General features: G+C 35.3%; 1 protein-coding gene and 1 pseudogene across 1 annotated transcript in view; both read left to right on the top strand.

Annotated features, from left to right (window-relative positions):
* CSMD1 (CUB and Sushi multiple domains 1) overlaps positions 1-26,702 on the top strand; it is a 2,598,423-nt gene that overhangs the window by 918,583 nt on the left and 1,653,138 nt on the right. The window lies entirely within an intron of this gene.
* Positions 21,058-24,862, top strand: LOC140520435 (adenylate kinase isoenzyme 6 pseudogene; annotated as a pseudogene).

The following is a 26,702-nucleotide window of genomic DNA, read 5'->3' as shown; positions in this document are numbered from 1 at the left end:
ATGTAAGAAGCTATGCTGAATGGAAAAGAAATGTATTAGTATACTAAGGAAGACTGTTCCCTGCCCAGCAGCTTTCCCTTCTTAGGGTGAAGATTAAGAATGTGTAGCTTTTTATGTTTGCTTAGAGCAACATTCTGATGCAGAAAGGAAATGGGGAGGTATGCAGTCTTTGGAATCATAGATCAGGTTTTTTTTTTTTTTTCTGTTGCAAATGAATTTCTCATTGATTAGTGCTATCGAAATTCTGTGTATTGGCAGGGAAAAATCTAAAAAGATGAAGATCTCCACCATTAAAATAAAATTATCTTTTTCAGTGTTGATTGAGAAAAAACAGCAACAACTACAACAACCTGAGGATGTCTATACACACATCTCCATAACTGTTTCTTTGGCACCAGAGGTTACCCTATTTGGGGAGAAATATGTTTCCCAAAACTTCCAGTACTCAGGTTCATCTAATTCCTTTATAATTGGTGAACTTTAAGTGCTATAACACACTGGGCTACCAATACATGCTGAAGTGGAGCTGGACCCTACAAATCTTTCTGAAATATCTGCAGAGTGACCTAGATTTATGCCTCTGACCAAATATATTTCCTTCCTTCCTTCCTTCCTTCCTTCCTTCCTTCCTTCCTTCCTTCCTTCCTTCCTTCCTTCCTTCCTTCCTTCCTTCCTTCCTTCCATCCTTCCTTCCTTCCTGCCTTCCTGCCTTCCTCCCTTCCTGCTTGCCTGCATTCCTTCTCTCCCTGCATTTCTCCATCCCTCTCTGCCTTCCTCTTCAGTCCCCTCTCCCTTTCTTCCCTTTCTTCTTCTCTCCATTCCTCATTCCTTCCCTGCTTCCCACAAAGCAGTTTGAGCAAATTAAAACAATCATTCAGTGAATTAAACAAAGAGGTGGGAGGAATTGCTTTATTCCATGTCTTCAAATCCTAGGATTAAAGTTGTGATCAGGAACAAGTTTTTTTAAAAGTTGTGATCACTTTGAGCATTAAAATCCTATGACTGCCTTTCTGAAAGCAATCACTGGTACAAGCTTTATTCTTGCAATTATAGTCAATGGCGTCCTTTAATCTCTTTAATCTCTAAGCATATGCTAATTGGCTGAGGTAGCTGTGGGAAATTGTATTAATGCATGGTTTAAATTGGGTTGGAAGTTGCCCATTGAAACAAAATATGGCATTCTTAGTTGTAAATGTGCTTCCAGTAAACTGTGCTCTGAACACAGTAGGTGTTTGTTAATGTTTATTGAATGAAAGTTGAAATTCAAACAAAGGACAAGAAAAAAGAGGTATGGGTAAAATGTATGCAAACACAGCTTCCTGTTTTTACCTGTTTTATCCGATTGCCACAATACCTGATGGAAGAGATCCCTGATAACATATGGTGTTTATAATCAAGGGAAAGCATTTTGGGCTGTGGGCTGTGGGTACAAGCCTGTACTAGAACAATAGCTATTAACCTTTTTGCCCAGAGGCATTATCACTAATCAGTTGCTAGGTTGCTTTGCACATTGCTTGGCATTTGGGCGCCCAGTGTGATTGTAGTGCAAACACAAATGGCTGCAGCTTGTTGAATTAAGAGCCTTGCTGAGCTGCTCTAGTGGGCACACTGTTCTTCTGCCTGTTTGTTGGAGTGACAGAATGACAGAATTTGTTTCTTGTATTGGTGGTATGAGGGTTCTCAGCTACAAAAACAAATGCTACTGGGAAAAGAAAGTCATGAGGAAGAAGAGCTATTGTTTTTTGTTGTTTCCCTCTTCCTCTAATTTCAATTGGAGCATTTAAATTTTTAGTTGCCTTTAAATTGTTCCTTTATGTAATTTAAGTAATGGAAGTAAAGGTCTTTTAAGTAATGTAGTAAGGATGATTTGATGTTAATGGATAGTTCTGCCCCTTAGTAAAAGGTGACATAGATATCTGTCAGATCCAGATACCCAAAAGAACCATAAAAGTAGTCTTATAGGGGTAGTCAAAGGGATCTCTAGGGGAGTTGGGGGAAGGAGAAGGAGGAAAAAATTACTACTGAGAGTTCTCCCAGTGGTTTTGGATCCATGAAATTGACCTGGTCTTTTCTATTTAATGGAGACTGGTGGACACTTATGACTACACATCTGTCATTTCATATTCACAGCATGTGATTAGCCCATTTCCTTTCATGCTGTACCCTTAAGATTTGTAGACCCTTCCATGTACCCTATATCTAAAATCTCTTTTAGATATTTCTCCCCAATTAGAGTATGGGTTCTTTGTAAGCAGGAACTCCTTTTTACTATTTGTATCCCCAGTGTCTAGCACATGGTAAGTGCTTCTTGCTCTGTTCTTTGCCACTAGAAATACGTGAAACCTATTGTACTAACTTTTAGTTTACCTGTAAAATTGATAATTTTTCCATAAAAAATAACAAGGTGATTAATATTGAGGTGTAAATGTCTATACATAGTTTAAAGAAACAATTCTGGAAATCTTAAACATTTTGAGGAGTAGGTAAGATTGTACAGTAACTTTTTTTTGGGGGGGGGTTGATGTTTTGAGGAGTGATAGATATTGTGAGGAGTAAGTTTCTTGTCTTCCAAAGAATGTTGTAACAGAGTCTCAAAAGCTATCAGGCAAGAAATCGCTCAGTAAGTATCAGATGAACAAAGAGAAGAATATTTGATTCCTTGTTTAAGGGGTACTGAGGTAATTAATTTCCAATAACAATAGTAGTGAGGTCTGTTGTCTTCTAGAGCCTGTATGTAAGACAAAAAAGAGAATATGTAATGTACCTATTTTTATCTTAGTCACTGTGGTCTGTGTTCTTCTAAGACAAAATGAATAACATCTACCTACTTCTGGTGACTTACATGGCACAAATGACACTACCAGACAAAAGTATCGCCAATGATCATAAAAATTTGGGCAGGAAACTAAAGACTAGAGGGACACAGTTGTGTTTTCCTCCGTGTTAGCTATTGAAGGCAAGGGACAGAGAAGACAAACATTAATTTGGGAAATGAACAGCTGGCCAAGAAGATGGTGTCTGGAAATGGAATCTGAATTTCTGGATCCTGGCTTACAATTTGAGGTTGACAGATTCCTGGCAAAAGGGGACAATAAAACTAACAAAAGACAGTATAAATGTATCTGCCAGGTGTGTTGCAAAGCTAATGCAAAGGACTTTAACTAAAGAGCATTTGGGAAAGAGAGAAGTTGTCTGATGTATATTTCCAGTATTAAATTTTATTGGGAATACCCTCAAAAAAGAAAAAGAAAAATAGCTGAGATGCCAGAAATTCACAGGCAAAAAAATCTAAGAGACAGTAATTGAATCCAAGCCCTAAATTATCTATCATCAAGGGTTCAAAGTTTAGGCAACAAATAGAAGGCACTAAAGGTCTTAATGCAAGGGGATAAATTTGACTTCATAGATATTACTGAATCTTGGTGGGTTGAATCCAATGACTGAACTGTGGTTCCAGAAGGGTATAATTGATTCAAAAGAAGTAGAATAGGTAAAAGAGGAGAGGTAGTAGGATAACTATGTGTATTATGAATGTATATTCATTTATAGAAATGCAGGAAATGAAGTAGGGAAGCTTATTACAAAGTGAAGGTTAAAGTATGGAGAAATAGATAAAATTTCACTATTAGAGTTTACTACAGACCACCAAAGCAGAAAGAAGAAATACATGAGGATTTTGGGAAGCAGGTTACAAACAGAGCAGAGATACATAGTAGTGATGTGGGTGGGGGTGGGCTTCAGTTATCCAGACATCTTCTTGGGTCTTCTCTGTGCCAAAATCAGAGCAGTTAATAATTTCGTGACTTGCCTTAGTGATAATTTCATCTTTGAAATAAATGATGGTCTTTCAAATAAATAATGGAATAAACATAAGTGACTTATTCTATTCCAGATGTGAGCACTTATCTTGATAAATTCAAATCATCTGTCCAGATAAACTATGTCCTCAGGTCTTGGAAGATATGATTGCTGATCTTCTGTCAGTGATAATTAAAAAATCATGAAAAATGGGAGAATGAGCTCAATATTAGAGAAGGGAAAATGTTTTATTGATTTTCAAAAACAGAGACAAGAGCCTACAAATTATGGGTCAGTGAGTTTGACTTTGGTTCCTGGGGAAAAAAGTCTAATGGAATCACTCTAAAGATGGTTAGAAGTGATAATGACAAAGAGCTAACATGGCTTCATGAACAAACCAGTCATGCTATTCTATTATAACTATTTTTTAACCGTGTGCTAAACTAGTAATGAGGAGAATGCTGAGGATATAGTTTACCCAGATTTGGGCAAGATTTTTTAATAAATCAGCTTATGCAATACTGGTGTAAAACGTGAAGATATATGAATTAGACACTGCAATCAAATGAATTCAGAACTGTTTGGAGGGCCAGACTCAAAGATTAGGTGTTAATAGTTAAATGTCAAATTAGTCTCTATGAGTTCTCCAGGGGAATATCTCAGGATCAGTACTTGATCTTTTACTATTTAAAATAGTGACTTGAATAAAGAGTGAGGTGGTGTTCTCATCAAACTTGCAGATAGTGTGAAGCTGAGAGGGATTGCTAATACGTTGAATGACAAAGTCAGGATTCAAAAGCACCTCAACAGGTTAGAGCACTGAGCTGAATGTAATAAGATGAAATAAATATGTTGAATAAATAAATGAAATTAATATGAGATAAATGTGATGTTGGACATTTAGATACAAAAAAATCAGCTCCACAAATGTAAGATGGGAAAGACATTCAAGTGCAGCAGTTGAGACATAGATTTTTAAAACAGCAATTGATTTTTTAAAGCAAAATTGACTTATTTAGTTTAAGTGGCAGGGAAGATTAAAAAAAAAAAAACAGGTATAAAACTCTATGATAAATCAACTAAGTGGTCATCCAAACTCTCCTTGGAGACCTCAGAGGTGAGAAAACTACCATATCTCCAATCAAGCATTCCTCTTTGGGATAATCTAATTATCAGGAAGTTTTTGTTCTGTAATCTTTTTTTTTTTTAATAGCTAATCATACAACAATGTTCCCCATTATTCACAGGGTATCCTAGCAAGTCACAGGTGGGAAAATTACCTGTTCAGAAAGGAAATAGCATGATAGGGAAAATGAGTCAGAGGGATCCTGTCTTTGCATATGGAAGGACTCCGGTGGGGAGCCTGTGGCCTTGAGGCCACGTGTCCCTCTAGGTCAAGCCTGCATATCTACAGGCCACTTATAGGCATCCCAAAGCATTTTTGGGGGCCATGAAAAATGTAGGGGATCCCCCCAAATCCTTTGACTTGCTGTAAGTGGCCCATACAACACAGTTTGTGCAGGCCTGCTCTAGGTCCTCAAGTGTGACCCTTTGATGGAATCCAACCTTCATAGAACAAATTCCCTTAATGAAAGGATTTATTCTATAAAACTTGGATTCATTCAAAAGGCCACACCCAAAGACCCAGAAGGCGATATGTGGCCTCCAGACCACAGGTTCCGCACCCCAGGAGCTAGGTCATCTTATCAAGGATCTCGAGCACAGACATTCAAGTGTAGCAGTTCATATATCACACTTCCTTTTAGCAACCCATGAATTAGGATTAAGTACAGTCATTATTATCTTTCTCATGCTGTTGCAATATTTCTCAACAATAAGATTTATCTTTTTCACCCTTTCTACTTTAAATCTATTCTGAAGCCCTCTTTTCTTCCACTGTGAGAGGTCCTAATTCTTCATTAAAATCACTTTACTACTTTAGAATTTCTTAGCCTGCTCTCAGCAAGCTGATAAGATTATGTGACTTTGCCCAAAGTCTCAAGGAACCTCCTGAGTCCCTGAAGAAATTCACTGATGGGAGTAGGGAGGAAGGTCTGTGGTCTTTCTCCCAAACAGTAAGTTATTAATATTATTCATTTTAAAGAAAATATACCCAATTAAATATTTAATAAGTTTTAAACATTGTGACCACATTTTTAATAGCTCAATTCATAATTCAGCAGCATCCAGATTAAAAGAGAAGGATGTAATGAGATCACCCTCCAGGTATTATTTTTCAAATTCACAGCATTTTTTATACAATGATTTCCCCAAATCACAATAGCAGAAAAAAAAACAGAAGTTTAACAACAGCATAAACAGTATTAACATAATACTTATTGCCAGTTGAATAACATCAAGTTATTTGAATGCAGTTCTGAATCATCTTACATAGTAAATCACTTTATCTCTCTATCAATTTGGCAACCTATCCTAATGACATTCAAAAGCCAACGCAGAATAATTATACTTTTCATTCTTATTCATAAAGTCTTGAAACATATCACTTTAATGCCAAATATCAAGTGTATTTTGCAGTAAAGGGTTATATACCTAAAGCATGTCAGGCATCACAATTATCCTAAAGGGGAAATGCTGCATCTCACTTTGAATGAGCCCACATTGTAATTTAGTTTTAGGACAGATCCAATCCAATCAAATCTTCTTTTATAATCGTAAGTGTTATCATTCAAATCTCAATTTTTCCAAAGGCCTTCAGCTACAAGCACCCCAAATTACAGGGTTTTCTGCTTTCAGTTAGCTCAGTTCTGAGGATATTTATTTGGTGGCAGTCTCATAGGCTCAGTTTCCTCATTTGGGACCCAAGGTGCTATCCTGAAATATGGTAATTGTAACAATGACATTATGACTATGTATTCCTAATACAAAGATTAGAATATACCCTTATCTTGGTTCTTCTAGTACAGAGTTTTTATATGCTATATTAAAATAATTCCATTCTGTAAATTAATTACTATAATTTCCATTTAGTAAATGTCATAACTTGATAGAAATTTTCTTTCTCAAATTACTAACAGGCATGTCTCCAAAAAATTATCTCATATTCTTCTTTCCCACTGAGATAAAAATAATACTCTTCAAATTTCTCTTTCCAAAACTCCAAACCCTTTGTCTTCAAACCCTCAGTTCACATTGTCACTGCAGATGGACTCCAATTATCTTTAACTTTCCACCTATTCTCCTCTTATCTCTACTTGTTTAAACCTTCTTTAACTTCTATATTTCAGTGGTCTTTGATTAACTCAAAACTGCATCTTTCTTGTTACACTCTTTTAACTCTTCCTTTTAGCTTCATTATTTTTTTCTTTATTTCCATCTCATCTTTTGTTCCTAATCATATCTAGGTCTAACACATTATTTCAAGTATGAATTTTATCTTTTACATTTAGAGTTGCAGTCTATATTTATTTTAGGTGGCTTTGCCTCTAATTTACTTAATTAGGAGCAGCTAGGTGGTGCAGTAGATACAGCACCAGTGCAGGAGTCAGGAGGACCTGAGTTCAAATCACATTTTAGACACTTGCCACTCACTAGCTGTGTGACCTTGGGTAAGTCACTTAAATCCAATTGCTGTCTCATCCTGGGTCATCTCCAATCATCCTGATGAATATCTGGTCACTGGATTCAGATGGCTCTGGAGAAGAAGTGAGGCTGGTGACCTGCACAGCCCTCCCTCACTCAAAAGAAAGTCAAGTGCAAGTCATGTCATTATTTCTATGATGGCATGGTCTTCTTTGATAACGAAGGATGAACACACTGAAACAATTAAATTCTGTTAAATCATACTCAGAAGTAGGTATTTCTTGATGAAGGCCTATAGGCTGCAGACTGAAAAACAGTTTTTTGAATAGCAGCCTTTACATCCTGGCTGTTTTCCCCTTTGAATTTCTCCAAGGTAATCTACTTTTGTGCATACCAGAGAACTTCTGGAGAAGAAGCTTCAGTCTTTCCCAAAAGATCTAAACCTCCACTGGGATCCTCACAAGCCTTCTTATAGGCAAAATCATAACAGAGTGGCAGAGAAATAGTTCTTTTACATATTGCAGTCTTTTATATTTCTCTACATATTTCTCTATCTCCCAATGCTTCCTTCAATGCCGTAAAAGGTGAACAAACCATGATCTCATATATCCCCTAAAGCAACAAACTTTATCAAACAAATTGTCTAGAAAACTAAGTCAGGTTACAGATAAAATGACATTCAGAGAGTTCACAAATGGGCAAACTGAGAAGGAATATTACATTTTGCTAAGAAATCAGATACAGTTGAGATTCTTCCTCTGACTTTCCGTCTTGGGAATGGCTTTGGTCAGGTGAGTTCAATATCATCCAAAAGTTGCAGAAGGATTAAAAAGAAAATCAAAAGTCTCTATTACACTTGCCATCATCCTTTCAGTAATCTGCATTTGTAGTGTGAATGAATGTTGATTATTTTCTCTCCTTCACACCCTGCCTTCACCTGAAATGAAAAGCTTTTCTATTAAGCTAACTATTAAGTCATCAAATCTTATCACTTCTAGTTCTACAAAATCTTTCATAGCTAACCCTTTCTTCTCTGTTCACCCAATCATAACCCTAGTTCTTATTCTCATTCCATCTTTCCTCAACTACTGAAATGGTCTTCTAATTTTATTTCTCTAATTCCAATCTTAACTTTTCTCCAAATCGTATTCTATAAGATTGCTAAATTTTTTGACTAGTCAAATTATCTGGGATATTTTACTGGAGTTTTTCCAAATATTTCTCTGTTATCCTACAGAAGATGAGCTTACCTATTAATGCTTGTATTTAATTACCAAAAAATGGGCATTTTATCCAGATGTTAAATAGATAAAATAACATTAAATACAAAAGGATAATAGCAAGACTTATTTGTACCTGGGTTCTTTCTGTGTGAATGTCATCAAACAAGATGAGAATGAGATAACAATAGTTTGCGTTTACATGGCATTTTGCATTTACAAAGCGTTTTACATACAATCTAATTTAGATGCATTAAATTTCCAGATGCATCACATTATAAATTTTAACTGCATTATTATCAAACATGGGGGCAGAGTATTATACATAATCAAATATTTTGGTTGATGTAAAATTATGTGACATATATTATATTTGGATTATTAATTTTGAAAGAAATAGAATATAAGATAAATATATGCGACTATATTGAACATTATATCAGAAGGTACTTTAGCATCTTTCTGTGACTCAGAGTTAATATTTCAAAGGATCTTATTATAATATAGATGTAGAAGGAATAATAGATAAGATGTAGAGGTGGAGGATTCAAAGAGTTTTCATTAATGACAAGAAACAGATAACAAAGAAGACATATAAAATGTGGCTGCAGCAATATTCAGTCCTATTCTCGGAAAACTCCAGAGGGACTGAAAAAAAAATCATCTCCTTTCATTCAAGTAGAATCTATATTTCCTTTGAGAGGGGTCAAAATGAGCATGAGAGTCAAGCCACATCAGATCCAAAAACATTGTTACTATTGTAACACTGTGTTAAGCATTATGAATGTACATAAAGGCAAAAACCAGTCATTGTTCTCAAAAAAAAGTCACTATCTCACGAGTATCATTTTCCCTGATTTTTTAAAAAAAATCATCACTTTCCTCACCTTACAATTAATGTCATCGATATCTAAAATAAAATTCTACCTGACATCTACCAGCAATGTAACTGAGATTTAGCTTCTCAACCTATTTCTCTCTCTCTCTCTCTCTCTCTCTCTCTCTCTCTCTCTCTCTCTCTCTCTCTCTCTCTCTCTCTGTCTCCCTTTCTCTTCTCTCTGTCACACAGACATGCACACACACACACGCACACACACAACTATGTCTTTATAGCTGAGGTCTCCAAATATTGAAGTATTGTTCAGAAGTAAAGATCAACAATGCCTTCATAGCTTGCAGTGTGACAGTTGTTTAGGACGCTGAGAAGTTCAATGACTCATGGCTTCTGAATTAGAGGAAATATTTCTATGCCTGGCTCTAAGGACAATTCTAGCTCTACTAATCCTACTACTGTCTTTCTCATCAATGAAATGATTCTTGATTTTGTGCACTACTTACTTTTCAGGGTTGTTGTAGTGAAAACACTCAGGCAACCTTAAAGCTTAATAGAAATATCTATTATTATTCTTATTAAGGAGAGGTTATTTTCTTTTTATACTTATAAGATTAATTATCAAGTAATTAATAAAGATGCTGAGCTATAATAATAATGTCCTGATGAAGATTCCAATGTGATTCCCAGGTTGTATTCTTACATGTTTTTTGACTTGTTTTTGTTACTAAGGGCTTCATTCTTGTGTGTGCTTTGCCTCTGTCTCTTTTATTGCAAAGTTAGAAACAGCATCTAGGGTGCCATTAGAGAAAAATAATAATTGTATGTAGAGTCACTTGACGGGCTTCCTCTTTTCTTTTACCTTGTGAGAAATTATTCAGAAAAGCCACCCCTTCAGGCAGTTTCAGGCTGTTCCAATACCTGGGCACACTTAAAGGTGTTAACAATACAATGTTTAAGAAAGGACTTTTGGAAGAGATGAGGAGGGAGAGAGAGAGAGAAAGAGAGGAAGAGAGAGAGAGAGAGAGAGAGAGAGAGAGAGAGAGAGAGAGAGAGAGAGAGAGGGGGGGGGGTACCTCCTCTCTGGAGCTCAGACATATGCAAAGAAAAGAATCATTATGCAGGGATGGATTTTCTTGTAAACTGGCAAGAAAAATGTTATATTTGAATATTCCTATAAGAGTAGCATTCTAATAACATACTTGAGTATTTGAGTCTGGGGAAGTAGGTTGGATGTAGGGGAAAGGGCAAATGATTAAGGAAAAACATTTGGCAGCATTATGACTAAGAAGAGGTGCCCAAGGGTACAGTAATCTGCCTCACTTAACTTTTCTTTCAGTACAAAGTGGCCTGCTCATGCATCGTCTCCCTTTTCTATATTCCCCCATGTACAATTTTGCACATAGTGTTCCTCTGCCTGAATGTCTTACTATACCACCCCAAACCTGAATTACTACCATTCTCCCACTGTGGCCTAGTTCAAAACCTCTTTTTTTTTTTTCTCCTATGAAGCTGTTCTCCCCTTCCCCAGCTCAGAACACTGTTTCCTCTGAGAACTTGTGTTACTTTTAATCATAAAATTTTAGGACTAGAAAAAGCTATGATGACTTCGTTTAGTCCTTTCCTCTTATAGAGGTTAAGCAGCTTGCTCTGGATCATAAGGAGAGTAACAGCTGGGTCACAATCCAATATCCTGACTCCTGTGATCATGGTCTCACATTTGTACCACCAGCTTGGCAATTAGTATACACTACTTTGTATCAGTAGCTATCTTTCTATTCCACTTATTTCAGCAAACATTTAAGGGCTGACTATGTGCAAGGCCCTGCAATAATAGCTGAGAACATAAATACGAAAAATTGTAGTTACTATCCTTAAGTAGTTTGCAATGTAGTAGAGAGGAAGAAATATGCATATGACTAAGTAAGAATATGAGTTTGGAGAGTTTGAGGTTTGTAACAAAATAAAACTTACAACAAAACCACAAGGCATATTTAATTGTTACTTGTTTTGAATGACAATTAGGGAAATTTATGACCCAGATTAATATAATATCACTTTTACCCAATTTAACTGTTGTCATCGGTACCTCTTCAGGGCATATAAACATCATTAAAGTAAACAGTTTTCTCTGATATCTTGTACATTTTAATCTACATGACACAATCATGCATACTTTCTGACAAATTCATTTAATCCACAAGCACTTGTTGAAGATATAAAGTCAAACTTCAAAGAGTTCTTGTATTCAAAGATCTTACATCCTATGGTAGGAGACAATATGTAAACACACACACACACACATATATATATATACTTACATATGCATGTATGCACACATAAATGTGTATGTATAATCAAAATAAATATGAAATAATTTAAGAACTATAGTGTAGACACTATTACCTAGGGGTCCTCTGGAAAGACCTTATCCACATTTGTTGCCTTAATATGTGTATTTGGTTCCCAAGTACCATGGACAGATGCATCTCTAAGCAGGCTCACCTATGTCCCAGGGATTTTGCCTTGAGGGAGGATGAGAAAGATCACAATTTAGTGATGGCTCCTTCCTCTGCTGATCTTCAACAAGGGTATCAGATTAGAATTTTACTTATTCATTTCATTCAATTATCTTTGATCTAGGGTTATAATGTCTAGGGATTCAAAGGAAAGATACTTCCACAGTTATTTTTCAGGGAGAATATAATGTTTAGTTTGTACTTATCAGCTTAATCCTTCACAGAAAACTCTGGAGAAGGAGACAGAGAGGGGAAAAGGAAGAGAGAAAGGGAGAGAGAGGAGAGGGAGAGAGACAGCCAAACAGAAAGACAGAGAAAGCATAATAATTAGTAAATACATTCATTCAAGCAAAATGAAAAGCAATTTGGAGAAATTCTACAAATTGGAATATTGTGTGTTTGTCTTTCGTTGTTGAAGAAGACCATGCCATCAGAGAAATGATGATATGACTTGCCCTTGACTTTATTTTGAGTGAGGGATATCAGAAGATACAAAGACTGAATGCAGTCTTTGTCTGGGAGAAAGATAACATTTCAGTTTAGCTCAAGTGAGGCCCATTCTCACCCAAGGAAAAGTCTCTGAAGCATCTAGTGAGGCAAGCTAGAAATAAGGAACATATTGAGGACTTGGCTTCCTCTATACCTCTACCAAACTTTTTATTTTTAGAATCTCTATATGCCATTCCTAAAAAGTCTCAGTAACTGAGAGAGTATCCTAACATGTTTTGGTACCAACTCTATATCTTATGCAGGTAAATAGCATATCATTTTCTCTGACACTGGAGTCATATTTCCTCCTATATGCTAGTCACATGCAAAATACATGTTGCTTGATTGGAAATCCAGTTATCCAAGTAACTTCCATAAGGCCATGGAGATACTATTAGCTAGAAGTCAAGACAGGGCTCATTTAGAAGGCAGCACTTAAGCAAAAGTTTGAAGGAAGGGAAGGATTTTAAGAGGCAGAGGAGAGGAGGGAGCACATTCCAGCCATAAAGGGACATCCTTTACAAAGACATAGAGACAAAAAACACTCATTAAAAAACAAGAAAAATAGTTTATCTGTTTTTTCTCTAAGACCCAGCAACTCTTGTCCTTCTGAGTCTCAATTGTGTAGGTTGGAGGGTCCCACTTACACTACTTACTGCACCTCCTACCTCCCTTCATCTTAACTGCTCTGATTTGAGCATCACTTTCTTTGTAATGTGCATACACACACAGATGCACATCTATCCATCTATCTGTCTGTCTATCTATCTATCTATCTATCTATCTATCTATCTATCTATCTATCTGTCTGTCTGTCTGTCTGTCTGTCTGTCTGTCTGTCTGTCTGTCTGTCTGTCTATCTCTTTTTGAGACCTTGGTGTTCTAGGGTTTTAAATGGCTCAAGGGCACTGAAGATCTATACTGTAAGGATGCAGATGCCATCTGGGAAAGGTGCATGAGTCCACAGTGGCAGCATAAAACTGAGGAAAAGATTATAGCAAGAGTTATTCTATATCATAAGTTTCTGAGGTTCTTTGAGTAGAGGGACAATAGAACACAGATCAGAAGGGGTTGTACCTATATCTAGAATAACTGCAAGGTGGTACCTCGGAGTTATTTTAATTCCCATTTTTCTAACCAATAGTTGTTTAGAGCATTTTTTTCTAGTGACTATAGATAGAATTAATTTTTTCATCTGAAAACTCTTCACATCTTTTGACCATTTCTCAATTGTAGAATGGCTCCAAAAAAATAAATATATATATATATACACACACACACATATATATATATATATATATATATATATATATATATATATACATATATATGTATGTGTGCATGTGTGCGCATGTATACATACATAGATGTATGACTCAGTTTCCTGTATATTTGATAAATGAGGCCTGTATCAGAGAAACTTGATGTAATTTCTATTACTTCATTGTCTATGACACATTTTAGCAAATGTAGTTTTCCTCATTATCTCTTTTAATTATCTATTTTTGCTGTTGATTTGTATGAGATCTTGCTTCCTACCCCTGCCTTTTCTATTTCAGTGGAATCATAGTAGTTTCTGTTCCAGTACTTTATTTTAACTCTTGTATGTACCTTGCTGATTCAAGAGCATCTTGTAAAAAAATAAAACAAAACAAAACATATTGTTGAATTCTACTTTCAAATCCATTCAGCTCTCCACTTCTGTTTTATGGGTGAGTTCACATTTAGAGTTATGATTATTAACTGAGTATTTCCTCCTATCCTATTTTCTTCTGTTTAGCTTCTCTCTCTGCCTCTCTCTTGATTTTACTTTCTCTTTTTCTCTCTCATTCTCCCTTCCTCCCTTTGTCATTTTCCTTCTTCCTCTACCTCTTTTTCTTGTATCTTCTTATAAGTCAATTTTGCTTCCAAAAACTGCCCTTTAATCTGCTCTCTCCTTTATCATTCCTTCCTCCATTTATCTCATCCCTTACCTTTCTTATTTCCCTATTATGTAAGATAGATTTCTATACCCAACTGAGTACACACACAAACACACACACACATACATACATATATACACACATACATACATATATACATATATTCTTCCTTCTCTCAACCAATTCCAATTCCTATGAGGTTCAAGCATTTCCTGCCACACCCTCATTTTCTTCTCTATTTTAAAAACTCTTTCTTATACACCTGTATTATGTGAGAAATTTTTCCCATTCTACCTGTTCCTTCACTTTTCTCCCAGTGTATCACTCTTTCTCATCCCTTCATTTTAAAAGAGATAATTCGGACATAACTGACTCATATTCATTTCCTCAGTTTATGTATACATCTTTTAATTGCCCAAATAATAATAAAGTTTTTAGGAATTACATCTATCATTTTCCCATAGAGAAATGTAAACAGTTTAGCTTTCTTTTGATTTTAATGCTTTACTTAAATTGTGTGTTTGAACCTCAAATTTACTATTCAGTGCTGATCTTTCCATCAGGAATGCTTGAAATCCCTCTATTTCATTAAATATCCATTTTTCCTCTGAGGAATCATACTTGATTTTTCTGGGTAGGTTGTTCTTGGTTGTAATCTCAGCTCTTTTTCCTTTTAGAATAACATCTTCTAAACCCTCCTCTACTTTAATGTAGTAGTGGGTAAATCTTGTGTTATCCTGACTGGAGTTTCACAGTATTTGAAAGGAATTTTTTGCTGATAAAAGAATTTTGCCTTTGGACTGGGAGCTCTGGAATTTGGCTATAATTTTCTGACAGTTTAAATTTTGGGATCTTTTTCAGATGATGTTCAGTAGATTCTTTCAATTTCTATTTTACCCTCTGGTTCTAGAACATCAGGGAAGTTTTCTGTGATAATTTCTTGAAATATAATGTTTAGACTTTTATTGATCATGACTTTCAAGTAGTTTAATAATTCTTAACATATCTCTCCTTGACCTATTTTTCAGGTGAATTGTTTTTTTCAATGAGACATCTTACATTTTCTTCTATTTTTCATTCTTTGGACTTTGTTTTATTGTTTCTTGGTGTGTTGTGGAGCTTTAGCATCTGCTTACCCAATTGTAATTTTTAAGGAATTATTTTCTTCCATCAGCTATTCTTTTTCTCCTTCCATTTGGCCAATTTTGGTTTTGAAGGAGTTCTTTTCTTCAGAAATTTTTATGTATCTTCTATCATTTGGCTAATTCTGTTTTTTTAATTGATGTTTACTTATTTATTACTTATTTACTTATTTATTATTTGGTGTGCATCTTTTGCCAAGTTGTTAATTTTCTTTCCATAATTGTTATATGTCACTGAATTTTTTTTCCTATTTTCCCTCTACGACTCTATTTTTTTAACTTTTCCAAAAATTCTTGTTAGACTTGCATGCAGTCAGCATTTTTTCTTATTTGCTTTGTTTGTAGTTGTTTTCTACATTATTATCTTCTTCTGAGTTTATATCTTGGTCTTCCCTGCCACTAGAGTAGGATTTTTTTGGTTATTTGTCAATGTTTTTCGGAGCTATATGAACTTCATGTTAAAGTTGGGCTCTGTTCTCCTTGGAGTGTGGAGGCAGTATCCTAAGCTTCAAACTTTTTCATGCTACTATTTTGAGAGCTAGTTTTGGGTGTCTACCAGTTTTTGGTACTTCCAAGATGATGTGATCTGAAGAGAGGTGTGGTCCCTACTCTCCTGGTGTGCACTCTGATCTTTACACAGAAAGGCCTTTGGTCCCCTGTAGGCAAAAATACTAATGTTTCTATTAACCTTGGAACTGTAATAAAGGCCCTGACTCCTTGTCTCAGATGACAAGCATTCCTTTCTACCATGGATCTATGAAAGAAAGCTGCTTATGGGCAATAGAGTTGTCAGTCAGCACCAGCTACACCCAGTGCTAGCAAAATGTCCCCTGTAATCTCCTTCTGACCAATTGTCTAACTACCTTACTCTTTCTGTGCTGAGATGTCCAAAGTTTCTCCTGCTGTTCCAGCTGCCTCCAAGAGACATGGCTTGTTCTACCACTACATATGCTCTAAGCCAGCCCCTTCCCTAGTGAGACAGACCTCTCCTGCAAATCTCCTAAATTATCTTACTTTAAAAAAATGTCATATTTTGACCTTTTATTGATTCTACCACTACAAAATTTGATTTGAGTCATTATTTTAAAGTTGTTTGGAGAGGAATGTTGAGAGTTTGGCTGAGTTACTGCTTGAACTCCACCATCTTGATTTCACCTTATCCTTTCTCTAAGGTATGAGAACCATAAAGAGGACCCTGAGATTATCCTTTCTGGAAAATTCTTGGGTAGATGTCTGTAGAAAGCGTATTGACAAAGAAAAGACTTCCAAAAATTCATAGATTTGAACAGAACTAAATCATTTACCTTCTAATTTGTCAAGACAAATAAAAATCTTTGTATGGAAGTATTTGTTGTGAAGTCATATGTCATATACATTATAAAAAACAAACAGAAAAACTCTAAAGGCATTTCAATTACCCCTCCTCAAATCTGCTCTCTACTTCCAAAACACATAAATGAAAATCTATTTGAAATCTAAGAACAACCTAAAAATCAAAACAATTAAATTGACCTTAAAATGACCTTGTTATAGAATGAAACTCAGAGATAGAGGAAACATGAGTTAATAGATCTCTGTCTATGGGAAAAGGGAGCTGAGTTACATGACCCCTAAGATTCCTTCTAGCCTTCACATTCTGTAATTTGGTAATTTAAACATAACTCATAGTAGTAGTAGTCCTATCAATGCTCAGATATCACTTTATTTCTCAAAGAACTCAAAATATAGGCATAGGGCTAAGTTCATGTGTCTGGCATATTACCTACAATTAGCAAAACTATATATAGCATATCAGAGTATGTTGTGTAACTATTAGAAGTTAGAAAAGGCTCATAATTACTAAGTTGTGGCTAAATAGGAGTCAAAGTTAAGTCAAGATCTTACACGTTTTAAGCATATACAGGAATAACTATGTTTAGTGTGATTATGAAAGTATAAGGAACAAGGTGAGGGATAGGAGCCTATTGCTTTAGTCTGGTAAAGATGGAGAGAAGCGAACTAAATGATAGTTCCTTTAGGTAGGTTTAGAACTGGTTGAATCATTAATTCCAAAGTATAATGGATGTCTTGTTTTTTACTATAAGCTCCATCAATCATTAATGGCTTCATGTCAGCTTAGGGGAAGGTATTTACCCAAGTGAGCCAAGGATCTTTCCTTTTCTTTGTAATGTTCTATTTCTGCAATGACTTGGATAAAACTGTATAAGGTATACTAGATAAATTTGAAAATGGCGTAATACTAGAAGGGACACTAATCTGGTGGATGGCAGAGTCAGGTTTATAAAAATACTTGATGGGTTAAATCATTGGCTTGAGTCAAATACAATAAAATTGAATGATGATACATTGAAAATCAGTATGGTCATAGAGTGGGTATTTTGATCTGAAAGGGACCTTAGAGGTTAGTCTAACCCTCAAATCATGTTAAAAATGTCAATCTAGCAATTATAATATGTGGGTGACATTTCTTTATTAATAACTTATTATGTGCCAAACACAATGGTTAGTACTAGAAATACAAATATAAAAATGAAGATAGTCCCTGCCCTCAAGGAATTTACTTTCTAATGGAGAAAAAAATCAAAGATGGAGCTGAACCACTTAATTTTTTAAAGAATCAATGACATAGCACTTCACTGACATTTGATTGTCCTGTAATTTGTCACTATCACTCCAAAAATACTTATTCCAAACTTTCTCCACTGTTTTCTGCTATGGTGTCGGCATAGCACACTGAGAGGAAGAAGTCTTATGCCTGACCAGCAGGCTGCTCGTCCTCCTGTGGAGCTCACGAGTAAAAGAATGAGGTGGGAGAGCAGGTCATGAAGCAACTCCAATTTATTCAAGCAAGCATTTTGATTATATAGTTTCTGCCAGCCAGCCCAATGAACCATGGTAACACACACAAACAAACCTGAAACTATAGTAATGAACACAAGCTGGAACTATAGTAACAAAAACAAACCAGGGGTGGGGCCGTCCCTTCCAATGCCATCTTGTTCACCCTTCCCTGCACCGGACTCAGTTTACCTGATGTCTGTACGTCAGTGTGGCATCCCAAATGGTGTGGTGGTCAGTGCCCCTTACAGTTTTCTAGTCCAAATTCATCAATCCTCTTATTTCATAGAGTTAACAGATGAACTCTACTTATTTATGGGAAAAAGTTATCATCATATGATATTCTTAATTCCCCTTCTCAACTCTAAGATCAAATGTGTTTTTACTTGTCTTCTCTTCTTTCCCTCTTTTCAGAACGGGAAAATTCTCTGTCCTTCTAAAGGTTACTTCCTACATATCTGCATTTTATTCCTTTCCTGAAAATCTTATACAGAATCCTACTCTATTGTTTTCTTCTGCACTTTTGATCTTTAACTTTTCATTGATTCTTTCCCTTTTCTTAAAAAATATATATTCAGTTATTCTCCATCCTTCAAACATCATTTTTGTGTTACCATTTCCTTAACCTACTAATGTATTTCACTTTCGCTGCCAAATACTTTCACAGCTCATCCATCCTCACTGCATTCACCTTCTTAATTACCCCTAACTTTCCAATTTGTTGCATCTGGCTGTTGTCCACTTACTCTACTGAAATTGCATTTTCTCAATGTACCTTAAGAGCAGATTCAATGACATTTTCTCAGGGCTCATTTAACTAGATATCTATGTGGCAGAGACTTGGCACTGTTGACTACCTTGCCTGTGCTAAAATTATATCTTTTTCTGGTCCTCTTCATCACTACCACCCTTCTCATTAGTAAATAATAAGTTTGTAAGTTGCCAGTATAAAAGAGCAAGAGCAGGAAGTAAGATCTCAATGGGGAACCTAGAAATTATGTACAAATGTACAATTATGTACAAACCATCCCAAAGATCGGTAACATGTGTTAAACCAGGGTCAGCCATGCAGGTCTTCCTGTTAGAGCTTTTTGGTCCTATGCTACGTAAATCTCAGATATGTTACAGATCTATGAGTATCTATAATAAGACAAGAAGAAATTCAAATGTTAGTAATAACTTTGAGATGGTGGAGATATGTTAACTTTAAAGATTTACTCACAACTCTGAGATGATTTGGATATGTTAATGAACTAACTCCAAGGTGCCAAGAGTCAGTCTGTCACTCCCCCCAAAAAATATACAATTTAGGCCTCAAACTCTTTCACACAAAGCCCTCTTTCATCTCCATTGGGTCCATGCTGCTGAAGGCTTCCAACTTTAATCTATGGTTATGTGAGTATATCTCTGTGCCTCTCACCCTCCCTATCCTCTTCCAACTACTACTTCCCTTCCTTCACCATCCCATTCATACTCATGCCATCTGTTTCTTTTTGTTGTTTGCCTCTATACATTCTGTGCTGTTTGCACAGAGTACCCAATGAACTGAGTATGCCTGCACCATTTCATAATTTCATAAATTAATTAGTAATTCATTACCCTGTTCTTCTCTACTCCCTATGCTTTTATGTATATATATATATATATATATATATATATATATATATATATATATATATATATATATATATATGTATTTTATATATATAGTTACTTTTGTTCTTATCTCTCTAGTGACCATTTCTCTGTTTTCTTATTCTTCTTCCATATTACCAAAGTAGACATTTTCTGAAATTCTTCTTGGCCCTTCTCCCTTTTTTCATTGTCTTTTGTATTGGTTAATTCATGCATTCATACAGCATCTATTGTTACTTCCAACTCCCTGAATGCCAAATGCACATTTCTAGCCCTGATTTCTATCTTAAGCTCAAGACCAACATGCCAAATCTTTAATGGATACCTTTACCTAAGCTCTATAAGTGTAAAACTGAATTCATCATTTATTCCTAAATCCTACTTGTCTTTCTCATTTCCCATTCTCTACTAATAATGTTGATATTCTCCCAGGTGCCCGTTCTCAAAAACTCTTGATAATATCATTCTCTATGCAATAAAATAAAATAAAAATCCACCTTTTGGTGGCTCATTGCTAGGTACTAGATAAAGTTCATTCTATTTAGCCTAGAATCCATAGTTCCTCAATCTACACTTTAGTTGTAGCTTTCACACTTCATGCACATACACCCAAACCTCAATTTTCTACTTGTCATTTCTCATATAGGACTTGACAATTCCAATATCAAAGCTTTGTTTATTTCATACTATACCTTCGTCTAGGAATATTCTTCCTATTATCTCTTCCCATTAAAACCTACCTATCTTTAAAGCTCTCTGTTCTTGCAATTCCTTATTTGTGTTACCTGACCATTTTGTATATACTTATTTACCTCTGGTATAGAGTAGATTGACTTATTAATTTCTTTTATCTTTGCTATCTTCACAATTGCTAATATAGACTTTGGAAATAGTAAGCTCTTAATAAGTCTTTTACACTAGATGAATTAATGAACAAAAGTTTTTTTAAAAAAATTTTAACAAAAGCTACAAGATACTGACATACTTCCAGAGTCAAAGAGGAATTATCTCCATTTATTCATTTGAACATCCAGTACTGAAGATGATAAACACCAGTGACTCTCCCATTGTTGACTTCTTTTTTTAAAAAAGTACTGTTTTAATATTATTTATAATGGATTCTTTATTATTCAAAAATTGATAATACATACAAAGGAGAGATAGGATTATTTTAATCTGAACAAAATATGAGCTGTATATATTTGGACAGAAGACCTGTGATTACATCCCAGCTGTGCTACCCATTTGACCTTGAGCAAGTCATTTAACCCCTCTGAGTCTTAGTTTGCTTACTTGTAAAAGGGGATATTGAATTAGGGAGTCTCTAAGGTTCTTTCTATCTCTAAGTTTTATGATCTAATCATTATTACCTTCCTAAATCCCATATCATTTTACACTAATATCATTCCCATCCACGGATGGCAAAACCATAGTTACTCATAAAAATCTCTCTAATTAGTCATTATAAATGGAAAAAAAAAAAAACCTGCTTTGCCAACAGGGCTATGAAAAAAATGTGTACCTGTTTAACTAGTCATTTTCTGAAATGCTGCCATCTTGTGGCATTGTGTACGGCTACTGTCTTCTGCAGCAGACAAATTTCTTCTGTTCAAGAGTATTCTTTCCATTCTGCTCCCAAGCTAAATAAAGGTAAAATTATGATTAAAAAGGGACAACATATAAGTAACTTTCAAATACAATTCAGTTCAATTTGAACACTACTGAAATGCTCATTTTTGTCATGAATTAAAGAAGAGAAGAGAAATAGAGGGAAAACTGATTAACAAAAGCATTGACTTCCAGGTTTTATTTAAATTCACATATTTTCATGTTTGTATTACCACTATTAAAGGGAGAAGAAAAGCATGGTAATAATGATTCTTCAACTTGGAATAACGTGATTTTGGTGACAACTTTCTTTGAGTTGAATTTTAAAATATAATCAACTTTACACTGATGATTCATAGAAAATGTTTAAAGCATGATTAAATAATGAGTTGCTTCAGTTTCAAAGAAAATGATGTGTTGCCTTTGGTTTTCTCTCTAACATTATATCACTCTTTGTAAAATGATGTTCTTGGAAAATACTGTGTCATTAAGTAGAAGAATGCAATTTCCCTGATGTGAACAAATGAAATTAACTTGAGGGTAGATTTCAAGGTCAATAAATATGGATTCCTAAAATTAGAGATTTTATTTACATGCATTCTAAAATTAAAGCTACTTTTGAATGCTTGCAGGACTTTTTCCACAGATATCACAGTATGCTCATTTTGAATTCCACCTCATTTATTCATCCCTTTAATCAAACACATTTATTAAATGTTTACTATGTGTTATATTTAGGAGGAGGCAAGAATGAACTAAAAGAAAACAATATCAGCACTCTTGCAAAATACTTTCCATTCTTTTATGAAGGGGAGTGCCAGGCCTAGAGGCCTGTGGGCTACCCGAGTCTTTCTTACCTCACCTCCCGAGGTCTTCGGTTGGCCAAACCGGATGCTCGTATGAGAGAAAGGACGTTCCAGAGTCGAACAAGGGTTGAGCTTTATTTCAGGGTCTCGGTTACAAGTGCAGGGGATTTCTTCCTTAGGAGGGATAGAAGAATCTCCCAAGGAGGCAAAGATCTTACAATAAGAGATTGGAAGTAGAAGTACAAGCGGGGAGGGGAGAGAAGGAGAAGAAGAAAAGCGGAGCCTTGTGTCCTCTTTGGCTCCTCACGTGCTAAGAGAGCTTTCAGGCTTCCTCAATCCTACTTAACCTTCAACCGCATAGTTTGCATCTGAACACCGTGCTGTTAGGTAACTAGGTGTGCCCAGATAAGGGACAATCTCGAGGGCAGGGAGATCTCTCTCCCATCACGTTTCTCACGGGAAGAGGCGGAATTACTCGAGATAGCTCGGTTCACCTCGATTCCCTGCCGTTTCCTGGGGGGGTCTCGTGAGAGCTCTAAGATTTAGAAGCTCCCACCTTTACCCGCCTGAGACTGTCCACACGGAATTGAGCTTCCAATCCCAACAGGGGAGCACAAGTGAGGAGAGGAACACATAAAATACTTCTACCACTATACAACTATGCTGCTGGAGATGGGGTGAAGCAGACAGAGTCAAGAAGACTTGAACCTAAATCCTGTCTCAGAAACTTACTATATGACCCTGTTCAAGTAATTTGACCTCTCTCAGCCTCACTCTCCTCATCAGTAAAATGGGAATAAAAACAGTGTCTACTCTATAGGGTTGTTGTAAGAATGAAATGAGTTGATATGTGTGAATCCTTTGTGAACTTTTAAGTGCTATATAAAATTTAGCAATTATTAATTATACCTTCCTATATGATGCTGAAAGATACTATATAATACTGAATATCAAATGGAATATATTTTATTTAAACAATCAGTTCAAAGGGGCTCTATTACTAAATACTGAAATGACTCCATATGAATTCTTGGAATCTAGCATAGTGCCTTGCACATAGACAGTAAAATGTCAATTTTGTTTAGTTTTAAGGTGATTTTCCTTGTCATCTGATGCTACAAATTGGACCCTGAGGTCATTATTCTAACATGTAAGAATAAAGTCCTTTGAAAATCTTTAAATGTCATATAAATATTAACTTTTATTAACTATGCACCACTATACAATGCTATATTATATCAAATGGAATATATTTTTTTAATTAAGGAACCCATTCAAAAGGTCTCTATTAATGAAAATCTGAAGCGGCTTCATATGAGTTCTTAGAAATACATTTATAGTTGAGCCTTTCCACTAAATTTTCCTTACTTCTAGGCTAATGCCCCAGAATTGTTGATATTGGTGGGAGGGGTCAACCCCTGGGTCTTTATTGCCACAAGGCTCTATATACTCTTTGAGTTACCCAGAGGCCAAGAAATAGGATAAAAGCAGTGATGTTTCTGGGAGTATATTTGAGAGTAATAAAGAAGGCATTAGTTAGTATTGGAGTATAGAACATTTTTACCCTTTTTCTGCCTATTCCTTGAGGGAGGGAAAGAAATTTTGTTTGTTTGTTTTTAAACAAAGGTCATGTATATTGTTAAGCAAAGAAGTGGTTGGATGTGGTCATTCAGCATCACGAAATTTGAGAGATGGAAGGACCATCAATAAAAAAGAAGGGCAGACCCTGTATTCACTCCCTGGGCTCCTGCATACCCCTTTCTTCCTGTTGCTCTCTCATGGAGAGCATTCAACCAGGGCAGAGCTGGTGCCACTGCAACCATGAGGCTGCTTAACATCCTGATGATGAGTACACTAGGGGTTGGAAGAAACATACAAGGTAAAAAAAACTTGCATCAAGAACAGGACTGACATACACTAATGTGGGTGATTTAGCACAAGAAGAACAGTTATATGACGGCTTAGATGAAGAATATGAATGTCCCATTTTGGATGAAGACGGAGTAGTTGATGAGTTAGAAAATGAAATGAAAGAAGGTGGAGTTATTGTTTATTATCATGCCTGTGACTTCTTCCCTGTGCAATGAATTCATATAGTTTTTGTGCTTCAAATAGATGATTCTGTACTATATACAAGGCTTGAAAAGAGGGGGTGAAGTATGAAGAAACTACAGAATCATATTCAGTGTGAAATTTTCCTAATTCTTTATGAAGAAGTCATAGCTTCCTCCATAAATAATACACTGGCTGCCCAGCAATGTGCCAGAAGAAGGAGAGAATAATTTAGATCAGATAATGAAATGGATTGAGCAGTGGATAAAAGATAACAATTGAACCTTGAGGGAAAAGCATGGACTTTCAACGTTTTCCCCATGATGGTTAAAGATTTGCTTGATGATCTCTCCCTCCTCATGCAGTAGAAATTAAGACAACACACACGAAGTTTTACAATCCAGGATTGCATTGTAGAAGTAGCAGGTAGACAATACATAAAGTTGAGTTACAACTAAATTATTTTTTTTACTCCATGTATTCAACTACAATGATTAATGTATTAAAGACTTTTAAAGTTTAGGAATATTCAACATTCTCAATTTTTTTGGTTAACTGCTAAAGAAAAAAAATATTTGAGAAAATAGTTGGAAATGCTTAATACTTGGCATGAAAAAAAATGAAGACTAGGAAGAACTGCTGACTTATAAATAAAAGAGTGTAGGGATAAAGCTATAAACATTAAAAAAGAAAAAGAAAAAAAGAAGCCAAGGAATATGTAATCATTAGACTGAGATCACATATCCAAACAAACTTGATGATAAAACCCTGGCTTCTTGATACAGTGTCTTTCTTTTACTATTCAGCAAGTTAATTTTCACAAAGCTTCTTTGCTGTGTCTGACTCTTCATGACCTCATTTAGGATTTTCTTGGCCATTTCCTTCTTCAGTTCATTTTACATATGAGGAAAATGAAGCATATAGGGCTAAGTGAATTCCCTAGTGTCACCTGGCTTCTAAGTGACTGAGGCCAGATTTGAACTCTGAATGATGAGTCTTCCTAACTAGAATCAATCCATTGCACCATCTAGCAATTCATTTACAAAGCACAGTTGTGCAAATGTCACTGTTTAAATAAGTATCTAAACCTATTATTTAATTTATATAAGGAACTTCTTATGGCAAAAATTCCCCAACTTGTCTTTAACATAAAATTTAGCTAATTACTTCAATTATGTAGGGGTTAAGCAACTTTCCCATTGTCAAAGAGATATTAAATGTTAAAAGCAGGAATGCAATCCAGTGATTCTTAGCTTCAAAATTATCTATCCTTTTATCTTTGAGGTCATTCTACCTCCATTCAAAAATTCATCCAAATTATAAAGACCATGCATGAGAAATTGAATCATCTATGTGATTATCAGTGATTATTTCACATAGCATGCAATAACATGGATAAGGATGCAGTATCTTTGCCAAGAAAATCCCCAAAAGGTCATAGTCAGTCGTGACTGAAACTACATAATAACCATATACAATAACAATTATTTGAAGTTATATAGCTCTTAAAGTTTAGAAAGTGATTTACAAATATCATTTCATTTGTTTCACAATAATCCCATGATCTAGGTTATCCCGTATTTCTGTTCCTATTTTAAATATTCAGGAAGACTGAAAGGTTAAGACATTTCCCCTATGATCTTACATTTAGTATTTGAAGGATATTTAAACTCAGTTTTACTGCTAGCTCTAACTAAGTTCAGCACGATTTCCATATGGCACATTATCTCCATTTTTCACCAGTTTTTTAAAACAATGGTTCTATGGACAAGTGAGTGAGAATTACAATTTTTAATTTATTCCATGGGTGTTGACCCCCTTTTTGATTTGTGGTCACAGTAGTGTTCACCTTTATGATGGACTACAGATAAAAAGTTTAAGTTAATTTAAAACAATATAACTCCTCAAAGGATTCATAGCTCTTTACCGAGGAAGTAAAAGGGGAGAATGTCTAGGATATTATCTTATGGATAAAATAAAAGAAAAAGATGAAAAAATCATTTATATCTCTTCTGGGGAAAGGAACTTGCTTTTTAATATTCTATTATACTTTTAAGATAGTTTAACACCAGTTATATATTGCTACATGCTATAGGAGTTATAAAATTTAGATAAGATACAAATAATCATACTATAAAATAATGCAACAAAATTAATAACCAGCACTTATGTGGTACATTATGGCTTGAAAAATGTTTGACATATTTTTTCACTTAACCCTCACAACAAAGTTGAGAGACAATAGCCATTATCCACATTTTACACATAAGGAAACTGTGGTTGAGAAACGTTAAATAA

Source organism: Notamacropus eugenii, chromosome 1 (assembly GCF_028372415.1).
Source record: "Notamacropus eugenii isolate mMacEug1 chromosome 1, mMacEug1.pri_v2, whole genome shotgun sequence".
Taxonomy (NCBI): Eukaryota; Metazoa; Chordata; class Mammalia; order Diprotodontia; family Macropodidae; genus Notamacropus; species Notamacropus eugenii.
Note: the sequence above shows the minus strand (reverse complement) of the source record. Positions and strands in the feature narration are given on the sequence as shown.